The 11,848-nt window shown below is 46.0% G+C and overlaps 1 long non-coding RNA gene across 1 annotated transcript; it reads right to left on the bottom strand.

The window, feature by feature from the left end:
* Positions 1 to 3,900: 3,900 nt before the first annotated feature.
* On the bottom strand, positions 3,901 to 6,964 carry LOC124702829. The gene is made up of 5 exons (XR_007002714.1): positions 5,854 to 6,964; positions 5,684 to 5,750; positions 5,459 to 5,495; positions 4,487 to 4,566; positions 3,901 to 4,311 (listed from the first exon to the last, which is right to left on the bottom strand). It is a non-coding gene; the product is annotated as an uncharacterized LOC124702829 (long non-coding RNA).
* Positions 6,965 to 11,848: the final 4,884 nt, after the last annotated feature.

The following is an 11,848-nucleotide window of genomic DNA, read 5'->3' on the forward strand; positions in this document are numbered from 1 at the left end:
TTTTACACGCCGCAGATCTGATACAAGTCAGACCAACTGCATATCATGAAACTTCCCCATTTCAAATAGTACGAGGAAATTAGCCAAGTATTTCCCACCTGCGAAAATTCGGTTGCGTTGTATACGTACCGATATCACCACCGCAGCGTACCTCCATGGACCCCCATAGAAAAATTGGAATCTATGTGGGATATAAATCTCTGTCAATTATAAAATATTTAGAACCCCTAACAGAGGACCTACAGCCCGGTACGCTGATTGAATTTTTGAGGAGGATCATTTCCCGGCATTAGGGGGAGAAACAAACCACAAAGAATGCCAGGAAATAGATTGGAATGTAACAGGCATCCAATCCTTAGATCCACGTACTAAAGAATCTGAATCTGAAGTTCAGAGAATAATAGATTTGCAACACTTTGTAAATAACTTGCCAGACACATTTACTGATCACAAAGGTGTCACTAAATCATATATCCCTGTAGTCAATGCACCGGAACAAGTAGAGGTACCAAATAAAACTACTCAACTCCCAATTGCAAATAAAAGGGGGAGAAATCTGGTTTCAAGGGAAAAGGCTTCTCCAAAGCCACCGCAGAAATAAAGGAAATCTATGACGGTAAATGCAAATCAACCTGAAGTTGATAGACACCAAGATGATGTTCAACATCAAGAACCTAGCATAAATGTGCACACAAATTCTAATATTGGGACATCGAAACAACCATACACCATTGTTATGGGAAATCACACGGTGCCTGAAGAAATCAATGAAATTTCCATAAACTATATCGATTCGGGAGAATCATACAATAGAAAGACTACACTTTTCGACACATATTTCTCCTCTAAAATTGCTAAAACCCTTCATCTAGATCCAAAGCCAAAATCTATGAAAGAGTGCCTGAAGCGCTCGGATTGGCCTAAATGGAAGGAGGCAATTGAGGCAGAACTGCGCTCGCTTAATAAAAGAGAGGTATTCTCTAAAGTAATACCTACTCCTAAAAAATTATTCCTTGTGAGAGCTAAATGGGGTTTCGTTCGAAAAAGGAACGAAAATAATGATGTGGTGAGATATAAAGCGAGACTAGTAGCACAAGGGTTTATGCAGAGACCCGGTATCGACTACGACGATACATATTCTCCTGTAATGAGTGGAATTACATTTCGATACTTAATATCATTGGCAGTACAAATGAATTTATCAATGCAATTAATGGATTTAGTGACCGCATATCTATATGGGTCACTCGATGCAGATATTTATATGAAAGTCCCTGATGGACTTAAAATCCCTAATCCAAACATAAATCGCAACATGTACTGTGTAAAATTACAAAAGTCAATCTATGGCTTAAAGCAGTCGGGTAAAATGTGGTATAAACGTCTTAGTGAGTTCCTTCTTCAGAAAGGATACTCAAATAATGATGATTGCCCATGCGTTTTCATAAAGAAATCCTCAAAAGGATTTTGCATCATCTCAGTTTATGTTGATGACCTCAACGGCAGATATATCTGTAGCACGCAATGTTTTAATGACAGAGTTTGAGATGAAGGATTTGGGGAAAACCAAATTCTTCTTAGGTTTACAACTTGAGCATCTTCCCTCAGGAATACTCGTTTATCAGCCCGCATATATTCAGAAAGTTTTGGAAAAAATCAATATGGATAAATCATATCCATCCGAAACACCCATGGTCGTTAGATCCCTTGATATGGAAAAGGATCCTTCTAGACCTAGAGATGATAACGAAGATGTATTGGGACCTGAGTTTCCATACCTTAGTGCGATAGGAGCACTAATGTACCTTGCTAATTGTACTAGGCCAGATATTGCCTTCGCAGTAAATTTATTGGCTAGACATAGTGCAGCTCCAACAAAACGTCATTGGGCTGGAGTGAAGAATATCTTTAGGTATTTACAAGGTACCAAAGATCTTGGTTTATTCTATAAGAAGAGTCAAGATATGACTTTGGCTGGCTATACTGATGTTGGCTATCTTTCTGATTCCCATAATGCTAGATCACAAACTGAATTTGTATTTTTATCGGTGGAACTGTTATCTCATGGAAGTCAACTAAACAGACTTTAGTAGCAACTTCCACTAACCACTCTGAAATAATTGCATTATATGAAGCTTCACGTAAGTGTGTATGGCTTCACAGAGTGATTAATCACATCTAGACCTCATGCGGTATAGGTTAATTAGAATCACCAACTATTATCTATGAAGATAATGCTGCATGTGTTGCTCAAATGCATATGGGATATATTAAAATTAAATTCACAAAACATATTGCTCCAAAACTGTTCTTTCCTCATGAATTACAGAAAAATGGAGAAATAAATATTTTGCAAACAAAATCTTGTGACAATCTTGCAGATTTGTTCACTAAGTCTTTACCAACACCTGCATTTCAAAAATGCATTCATGGCATTGGTATGAGACGACTTAGAAATTTGCACAGTACAGGGAGAGAAATCTCCCAGGACTAAACTTAGTATTTATCATCCGATAATAATATATTGTACTCTTTCCTTATGAGTTCTCCAACGGATTTCTCATATAGGTTTTAATGATACAATTATTATACCAACGGTATATCGGATTCCTATATTATCCTTATATTTTTCCTACAGGATTTTGGAGGACATATATTGTACAAGATCAAGTTTTCAAGAGACACTGTGGAGAATTTCGGACATAGAAGATTTGTTTGTCCAAGGGGGAGTGTTAGAAATAAATTAGCGTTATAATTAAGCTAATTAGGCAGTTAGGATTTCCATTAGGATAACTGCCTAGGAACTCTAGCGTTGTCCAAACGCTGTGTACATGGAACTGTCGCTACACCCTTTTAAAGCGGCGCAAATATTATAACTGACAATGTAAAGCACCTGTTGGGCCCCTATAAATACCCAACATATTCTATCAATAAAGACATCCATTTCGGAAATTCAATTCGGCTCCTGGGTGCGTATGCTCGCTCTACCAACAAAACATATTTCGAAGTGTGAAAATTTTTTGATGAAAAATTCTACATGTACATCTCCATAATATATGTGTATGCGTCAAGTTTCACGAAAAAATAATATTTTTTGTGGCCTATGTAAAAAGAGAAAACTTATCATGTGAAAAGCATTGTTTTTAGCACTGAATTTTGTCTTTTATATACACGTCACATGATAAGTTCATTTTTTATGAAACGACTTTGTGAGCGCGTAGCACGTGAAGATGTACATGTGAATTTTTTGTTTCAATTTTTTTTTGAAATTTAAAATATGTGTAAGATGCATTTCAAAATATAGGGAGCATATGCTCCCATGTTCCAAAACACCACTCTCCATCCATTTCACTCAATCTCTCTGGTTTCTCTCTAGAATCGATGCCCAAAATTGCCTAAGCTAACTTTTTTTGGTCATCGATATTGAGGTGGCAATTTTTTTTTTTTGCAATTTGACACTGGCTACATTGTGGGATAGAGGAACATACAGAAACAGTTGGTCCATGTCACCACGAGCTGCGTGATTGGGGAAGGGGCCAGGGGGCGCACAGCAATTTTGTGGAACTTTTGGAGGATTTGGGTCGTTTTAGGAAAAAAATTCTATGAATGTCTTCTGCACAAGATTACAATCCTTAAGATTAAGGATACCTTTGCGTTAGGATCCGGAGGAAATTTTCATCAACTCAAACATATTCTTACATTCCCTTTGTTTTTTCTGCGCTATCAAACACTCTTTAATCAAAAGTCGTGTAGTTTTCTAGTTCCATGGGATTGAAGACACGTCATTACAATCAGAAACAAAATGCCCAAGGTCTACTTCGGTGCAATAGCAACACAAACAGAAGTAGTTGGACGCCATCTAAAAATAATAATGGATGATCCATATACATTGCAAGTATGTAACTGTAGAGACATGATTTATTTTGGTTAAAATTGTGTTTGCAGGCCGTCAAATATGACAGATTCAAGATGGGGACGAAAATATATGGAAGAACACTATACAGCTAAACTAAACTGTAACTCTGGTGGGTGCAAAGCATCTGGCTTGCATCCCGTTCCGTTATACGAGTTCATCCACGTACACTCATCCAAGGTGAGCTTTTTTTTTCTATATGTGCAGGTATAACTTCGTAGTACCAAACATGCCCGATTGCACTTACAGTTACAGTCCTGTACATGGCACGGTAGTTAGTTCTTGTACTCGAGTATAGCACCGGTATGATTGAAGCCGCATGATACATGAACTGCTCTTGCATTCTTGCCAAATTTCACCATCATCGGCTCAAAATAGTCAACATCGTTTCCCTGCCCCTGCAAAGCAGGTACTGGTCATGACAATCAGCTGAAATGAGCAATGTTATTATAGATGAATGTAGATCGTTGTTACACTACGACAGGATTCAGTGGAAGTTGTGCAAGGAGGTACAAAATGCAGAACATCAGCACTAAGACTGATAAATAGTTGCGGTGGCAGCAAGTAACTCACTAATTGCCCACCAGAAGAATGGCCCTCTTCGAAGAACGTACCATTGGCACCTCCCCAACCCCATGTGTAAATATCTTCACCTGGATGTTTTGAAATGTTCAGAGTACCGTAAACAACGTGGCAACAGAAGACAACACGTGAAATCTTACTTTAAGATAGCACGTTCACCCTTGTCAGGTACGTACTCCCTCTGTTCCATATTCGTTGTCTAGATACATCCAAATCTGCGACAACTAATATGGAACGGAGGGAGTAGTGAATAAAGAAGAACAAGATTCAACTGGTTACTGAGCTATCTTAAGGCTTGGCAAACAAGAGGTCACGCGATGAAAATGTAGCTACATGGGACTAAAGCCAGGTTAGTCCAGCAAGCTCTTGGCTATAAAAAAACTTGCTTTTCAGCTAGTTTTCCAGCCCACTCTTAAATCTAGCTTAATGCACTATCCGAAATCCAGGGAAAAGGACTGCAATCCATTCCTGTAGAACATTCATACAAAATAAACCTTTTTGTATTTTTATACTGTTGAAACAAATTAAACGGCGCTATATCTGTTGTTCATTTGAATACACATCGAGAATATACTGGAAAGTCAGGCAGATGTCATCACACAATGGCACCTTGCTTTACTTCTCCCCTTTTAATTTGTTTGAAGAACTTTGTCAAAACAAACTATAGAACTTTGCTATTGCGAGTTGTGTGTGCAGCTAGTTAAGTCGAGCCATGTGGGCCAGCATGTATTTTATATTACAGTCATATGATATTCTCAACTCAAAGCCCACTTTCAAGTACAGCGTAGTAGAACTATTGCTCTATTATGTTGTTTCTATATACTTAAGATATACAAATTCTAACCGAGGGAATACCATGAAAAAAAGTTGTGTAGCGAATCCTGACGACGGACACACGTTGACTGAGATATACAGAAATTTGTTATTAGTAATATTAGAGGGAAGGATTCAAAAGTTTGATACCTGAAATTACAGCTGTGTGCTTCCAACCACAGGATACCTGCAGAGAGAAGATGATGAATGTTCACCAGAAATCAATAAACGAATTGTCTTTTTTGCGTGGAAAGAAATGAATTGTCTTTTCTTCGCAGGAGAAGAAACAGGTTGTCTTTTTCTTGCAAGGGAGAAAAACGCAGTGCAATATAAATAAAAAACTGAACCAGTGACTAGACATATCGCATAGCAAACCTTAGACACAGGAAGCTTAAATAATGAACTCCTTAAAACTTCTGGGGAGCGAACTATGCCTGTCCCCCTGGGAAGCAATATTATGTAAGCACTAAGAAAGCAACCTCATAATGTGATATCAAGATAAGAATATTAGTGGAGTATCTGGAAAAAGTAATAGATGAAAGTACCCAAGACCAAGGCAACCATTTTCATTCGAACCCCAAGAGTACAAATCTCCACGATCTGCATAACATCACGGTATGTATTTTTAGATCTTTAGAACTGATAAATTGTAAAATTATAAACTCTATCCAAACCATGTCTCTTGCCAAGAGATAGAAATATTTGCTTAGCTATGCTAGTAACTAAATAAAGTCTGAAGATAAGTACAGAACTAGAACTCCATAGTGACAATCTGCTCTAAATTTAAAAGTATGCTTCCACTATGAAGTACATACAGTTTCAACAGTCTGCAAACCCATATAGCTTGCTCAATGAACTTTTTTTTCCCAGAGAAAACGCAATGACATTGCGTTTCTTTTCATTGCAAAGAAGAGTTTGTTACAGATACAAGCCTCCAAGGAGGATTACAACTTATCATTACAACAGATCAATGAACATCCTAGTCTGTTGGCAAGAATCCACGAAGACCAAGTGCCCCAGCTCTGTCCCAAACCGTCACCTCTACCCTGATCTGATCATTCACTTGCTGGACCGAGGACTGTTCTCCGTCGAAGACGCAGGAGTTGCAGTGTTTTCAGATCAGCCAGGGGACAAGTAGCGTCAGAGTAGCCAGGCCTTTGCACATCAGCTTGGGCGTCGCCTGTCTCGCGGCGAGCAACCAGTCAATGAGGGAGGGTTCACCGTCGGGAGGGTCACAGGTGAGCCTAAGGGGGGACAGGGTGTCATGCCAGACGTGCTTACAGAAGGGACATGATTTTTTAAACATAAGGCTCGAAAGCCCGACTTTGAATTAACAAAGCCATCAACTGGCCAGGAGGTATGAAAGCATGAAAAGAAAGAAAAACAACGAGCCGCTGGGGTTGACAGCAAAGGGAGCAACAGAGAGGCAGAAAGGCAGGCTACACTACACTAGCTATACTAGGCAGAGAGCTCGAACTCGTCGAGAGAGCGTTGTCCACTGATGCAAGGGCACGATGCCAAGACTGATCCGAACCAACAAAACTCCCATGCCAAAGCAAAGCGCACCCATGACCGGCAGAGCGTGGTTGTCTTCATGCCTCAAGATACTGAAGGGGAGGGCTTGATGGAGACGCCTCCAAGGAGGAGAGCGGCGCCCAAGGGCGTCGCCGTCACCCGCACTGGCCGAGGCCTTGCCGAGCTTTCGCCCTAGCCCAACCACCACCCCTAAAGACACAACCTTGACACTAATCCAACGACACATTGATCCCACGGCTTAAGGAAGAAATCACCGGCCTCGCCGCGGCATGACGCCAGCCTACAAAACCACCCCTGGTATCTAGGAGGCCGCCCAAACCAGGCAGGACACCGTGTTAAAAAAGCCAGGGAGACGAAGGCGGCGACGAGCACAAGGAAGGTAAAGAGGGTGTGCCTAAAGACGATGAAGAGAACCTTGCCCCATCAGAGAAGCGCGAAAGTCTAGCATGGAGGCGTGATACAGCTACGAGAAAGGAGGGGCATTTGGTGGCGCCTCCAAGAAGGAACACGGCGTCAAAGACGTTGTCGTCACCCGCAAAGGCAAAGGCCTTGCACGGCTTTCGCCGATGACCCACCCAGAACCCAAAGCCGGCCACCACCATGAGACCGCATAGGGGAACAGAACCGGCACCGCCGACAACACCGGAACAGGTATTGCTAGCCCAAAGGGGACCCTGAGTCACCTGAGTCACCAACGTCGATCTCATCGCCGACACGAGCCGCACCCCGCCAGACCGCCACAGCAGCCGGAGCGCGTACGGCTCCATCCATGCCTCCCCGGACAAGCCACCACCAGGTCGCCTGCGAGCGTCCATGGCAGGCCGTCGGCAAGCACCAGCGAATACCGGCAGCCCTGGAGCAGCGTCGCGTTACTGCCCAGGCCCCCTGCCCTAGCAGCCACGGCACAGCCCCTACTGAACCGCCGGCGACACGGACCCAACCATGCCGCCCCATGCCTGACTCCACCACAAACTGAACCAACTACTAGGCAAAGCCATACGGTCAGTGACTTGCCTTCCCCGGCCAGATCTAGACCCGACGTCCGCCGCCACAACAGGAAGGACTGCGCGCTCAATCTGCAAGGGCCCTCCATCTGCAGGCGAAATCCGGAAAGATCCAGATCCGCGGACCGTCACCACGACGGGGACGACATCGGGGCCGCATGGTACAGACCGCAGCAGCGCGGCTGCTGGAAGAGGCGCAGGTCGGGCGGCACGGCGCGACCTAGAAGAGGGGTGCGGCGGAGCGGCAGGGGAGGAGCCCCGGCGCAGCTTTGACCTCCATCCGGCTGCGAGGGGGTCACGAGACCAGAAGACCGCTGCCCCCATCACCGGCGCAGCTCGGCCTTTGCCGGCGGCAGCCTCCGGGGGCGACAAGGTGGTGAGGGAGGGAGGGTGGGTGGGTGGCGGCGGGCGGGGCTAGGGTTCGCCCCCTGCGTCACCTAGAGGGGACGACGCGAGGGGGGGTTCCGCCAAGGCGGCTCTGATAGCATCAGGTGTTATCAGGTGCTTCATGTATTCAGGCTCCTATCAGAGGAGGCACCTAGGGTGGTGCTGCAGGCCGGTCCAGCACCTGCCCTTGAATGCGAGCCAGTGGAAGAACTTGACACGCAGAGGCGCCCAAATTTTCCAGATTAGCCTCCAAACGCCGCAGGCTCTAGATCCCTGGAATATGCTGAGGTAGCAGGATTTGGCGGAGTACGTGCCGCTGGTGTTCCAGCGCCAAATCAGCTGGTCGGGCTGGTTAGTGAGAGCAAACTACTCCACCTTCCTCCACAGCATAAGATACTACCCAAGCTCGTGAATGCCAATGACGCCATGGATGTCACGCGCCCAGCTATGTCCGTGTAGCCCGTCTGCGATCTCGTTGTCTTCCTACGCCTCTTAAGTGCGCAGTCGTACAACTCCGGGGAGATCTGGTTGACGGAGCGGCATCAATCCACCGGTCTTCCCAGAACCTGCCGGTTCGGCCGTCACCGACGATCATGAAAGTAGAGGCGAAGAACAGGCATTGCTCCTGCTGTGTGAACTGCATGTCTAACCCACCCCAAGCTCGGTCCTGGTCGGTTCTGTTGAACCAGAGCCAGCGTGGCCGCAAAGCCAGCCCCGCCCTCTCCAAATCCCGAACGCCGAGGACGCCGAGCGAGATTGGTCGGCTCACGGTGTGCCAGATGGCATGGCAGTGTCCGCCGCTGGTCTCGGCATGCCCATCCCACAGGAATCTGCGTTGTATCTTCTCTAGCAGCTTTAATTAGGCACTTCATTTTAATTTGCTTCCTTTGGTTGGTTTTTATGTACACCCTTTGTGATACTTAAGATGTAGAACTTCTTGAACTTTGAAACTTTGCAATAAAACGGCTGTGTGCATCAATTGATGCAGAGGCTGGGGCTAGGCTCCCCATTTCAAAAAAAAAATCTTCTCTAGCAGCTTGAGAATGCACTTTGGTGGCTGCAACACAAGGATTGGTGCAGGGGGATCGCGGCCAGGACAGCCTTGACGAATGTGAGCCGCCCAGACCGGTCCATGAGACTATTCTTCTAGGTAGGCAGAGTTTTGGCCACTAAGGGCTACATTTGGGCTCTGGTAGGGCGCCGAAGAGTGAGCGGTATGCCAAGGTAGGTCAGCGGCAGGTTCGCGACCTGGCAGCCCATAGCGCATGTGATCACCGCAGTGGCGTCTAGCTCGCAATTGAGCAAGGTTGCCGAGCTCTTGTCGTAGTTCACCAATAGGCCGGATGCTTTGCCAAACAAGCGAAAGATCGACTTGACGGCATGGATGTCAGCTTCCGTGAGATGACAAAACATCACGACGCCATCGGCGTAGGGAAACCACCGGGACGACCTTAGTTGGATGCAGCGCCCGTAGGATGCCAGCGGCATGCTTGATCAGTCGCCCAAAGGTGTCGACGGCCTGCACGAAAAGCTGCGGCGAAAAGGTATCTCCTTGCCGCAGCCCTCGGCGGTGCCAAATTGGCGGTCCAGGGCAGCCGTTGAGCAAGACACGTGTGCTCACTGATGATAGCAGGATTGCAAGCCAGTCCAAGAACTTAACACCAAATCCAAATCGCTGGAGCACCTCGAATAGAAACGCCCAGGATATTGTGTCCAAAGCCTTGGCAAGATCGAGTTTGAGCATGACTCTCGGCGTGCGCAGCTAATGCAGCAAGCGCATAGATTGGCAGAAGAGCACGAAATTGGGGTGCAGCATGGTTTTTGAGTCGCGACTCAAAAGTGAGTCACCAAACCCTGCGACTCATGTATAGTCGACCAAAAAACATATATAGTCACCATAAGTCGCTGTATAGTTGCGAGTCGCCGCCATTTTTGGAAAACGACTCGGCGACTATACAGCGACTATACAGCGACTCAAAAACCATGGCGTGCAGGCTACAGCCTCCGATGAAGGCGTTCTGGTTCTTGCTCACGAGGCTGTTGAGCTTTGGCACCAAGCACAGCGACAATACCTTTGCCGCGACTTTGCCAATGAGGTGGACCAGGCTAATGGGGCGAAAGTCGCTAAGAGTCTGGGCATCTGGCCGCTTTGGCAAAAGGGTGAGCAGGGCCTGGTTAAGCTTCTGGAATCCTCGGCCTCGGAGATCTTTGAGCTGGCGGAAGACGGCGAGCAAGTCATGTTTCACTAAGGGCCAGCAAGCCTGGAGAAACTCGGCAGTAAAGCCGTCAGGTCCAGGCGCTTTGCGCGCAGGCAGCCGTTTGACGGCAGCCTAGATCTTTGCCTCGGTGAATGGCTCATCGAGATCGGCAAGGTCAACGGACGGCGTGATAACCTGCTGAAGGTTGAGCGTGCAATCCCGCGCGCGCTCCGCGCCTAGCAAGGCATCGAAGTGGGCTTAGGTCGCCTCGGCCATCTCATTGGGTTGGTCAAGCACCTGATTCCCCACCATCATGCTGTGTATTTGATTCTTCTGTCGCCGGAACGAGCATTGTCGGTGAGCACCAATAGTGAACTCAAGTTGCATAATGTTATAATGAGCTATTGATGCAAATCCATAACCCATATATGCCAAGATTACGCTGCACACCACAACAACTAGGACAAAACCACGGAAGTGGCCCGATTTGGTTGTATGTAGGGATGTAAACGGATCGGATCGGATTTTGCTGCTACCATATCCTATACCATATTTTCACGACGGATTTGGAGCGGATTGGATAATACTGACTATGGATTCGACTCCGGGAAAATTAGACCGTGGATTCAGAACGGAAAGAGAGCGAACTGGGGATGGAAACAGAAGTAATCGGATATGTACGCGCATAAGTAGTTCCACAAACCACACAACCAACAATAATAGATAAAACTAGTTCAGCAAAACACTCAAATTCGATAGAGCGACTATATACCTGGATAGGAGTGCAGACAACATGGAGAAGTACAAGATGGCAAAGAAGGCCGCAAAGCGAGCTGTGAGTGAAGCAAGGGGTCAGGACCTCTACCAGCGGTTAGGCATGAAGGAAGGCGAAAAGGACATCTATAGGATGGCCAAGATCCGAGAGAGGAAGACGTGGGATGTTGACCAAGTCAAATGCATCGAGGACGGAGCTGACCAACTCCTGGTGAAGGACAAGGAGATTAAGCATAGATGGCGGGAGTACTTAGACGGGTTGTTCAATGGGGAGACTAAGAGCTGTACCATTGAACTAGACCATGAACTAGACCAGTAGGCATTTTGTGCGGCAAATCCAGGAGTCTGAGGTCAAGGAGGCGTTGAAAAGGATGAAGGGAGGCAAGGCAATGGGTCCTGATTGTATCCCCATTGAGGTGTGGAGAGGCCTCGGAGACATAGCGATAGTATGGCTAACAAAGCTCTTCAACTCCATTTTTCGGGCAAACAAGATGCCAGAAGAATGGAGACGCAGTATATTAGTACCAATCTTCAAGAACAAAGGGGATGTTCAGAGTTGTACTAACTACCGTGAAATTAAGCTTATGAGCCATACAATGAAGCTATGGGAGAGAGTCATTGAGCACCGTTTAAGACGAATG

This window comes from Lolium rigidum, chromosome 3, assembly GCF_022539505.1.
Source record: "Lolium rigidum isolate FL_2022 chromosome 3, APGP_CSIRO_Lrig_0.1, whole genome shotgun sequence".
NCBI classification, from domain to species: Eukaryota; Viridiplantae; Streptophyta; class Magnoliopsida; order Poales; family Poaceae; genus Lolium; species Lolium rigidum.